Source organism: Cynara cardunculus, assembly GCF_001531365.2.
Source record: "Cynara cardunculus var. scolymus isolate 2C chromosome LG 4, CcrdV1, whole genome shotgun sequence".
Lineage (NCBI taxonomy): Eukaryota > Viridiplantae > Streptophyta > Magnoliopsida > Asterales > Asteraceae > Cynara > Cynara cardunculus.
The window spans coordinates 6,010,130-6,011,422 of record NC_037531.1 but is presented as its reverse complement, the minus strand read 5'-3'; positions in this window follow the sequence as shown (position 1 = coordinate 6,011,422).

Below are 1,293 nucleotides of genomic sequence, written 5' to 3'. Positions count from 1 at the left end.
TAACCAACAATGGTTAGCCCAGTATTATCGAGGGTGGTTATGTAAGCACTCAACAGAAATTGAGTAATGTAGGTTTCAGGTGTGGGYYGAGTGGCAGTTAAAGCATAGTAGAGAGGGTGGTTTCTTAGTATTTCCATTAGTGTGAAGGTATTTTTAGGAAATCCTGAGGGGACGAAGAAATAGTTATTAGGTTTTTTCACCAGTACGATTTTTTAATATTTGTTTTGCACGAAGGACAGGGCGTGCGAAGTTAGGGCTTTAGCTTGTGTTACCTCATTATCGCTTGAGGCGTTTACGGATTGGGCTGAGGCACTGGAAGAAGACATTGTTGCTGGAAGCTTTGAGAGTTGCAGGTTGCAGGTTCGTCTGTGTAAAAGGAAGTTCTTTGAGAGCGTAAGGTTTTAATTTTTGGGGGAAGGAGGGTATTTATAGGTAAGGAATTCCAAAAATTGAACCGTCTGCTGTACGAAAGGTCGTGTGATGAGTGGATTTGGGTAAAACGGTTCAAAAAAGTATGACACGCCGTATTGGGAAGACGCGCGATTGATGACGTGTGCTTCCTTTTACTGACACACGCGTGTTTGTTCTTACCCTTAACCATAGAACCACGCGCACCATATCAATAGACAAGAACTATTAACAGAATTCTGTTAGAGGCCTAAGGGTTATAAAGCCTCTGTGATATGTGTCGGGTCTTCTTATAGATGTTACACCTTTTTACCTAAACGTTTTTAGAAAATCCACAGAGAGATGAGTATTTGCTCAGCTCAGCTCACAGAGCCTCTGTTAGAAGCGCCAGAGGTTCTGATGAGATGACCTCTGAGAACAAGATATTTCAAACGTTTTTGCATCTTCTGTGGTTTTAATTTTGATTTGTAAACTCCCCCTCTGAGCCAGCTTCCTTGGCTCCCCCTTGAATAAAAGCCATTTTAAAATCCTTCAGAAGAAGTGTCCACAGAAGATCCGTTCAAAGAGCCTCTGTAAGCAGTCACAGAGGTTCTGTGAAAAGGCTTCTGTGGACTAAAACATTTTATTCTTCAAAAGGTTTTATCCTTTTAAAACACAAACTCCCCCTTGAACCATGCATGCCTCTACTTGGTTAAACCTGTAGGCTAAATAATCAAGCGAAAAATTATTCAAGAAATTTAAATTATTCACATAATTAAATTTAAAAGAAAATATATGTACAAAAAGAATAAAGAATCAAGACGACCACCACCTAAGACTCTGGACATAACATTCCAATTTTCTCCAAAAGAAATTAAATTTTTTCTCATCTAGGGCTTTTGTAAA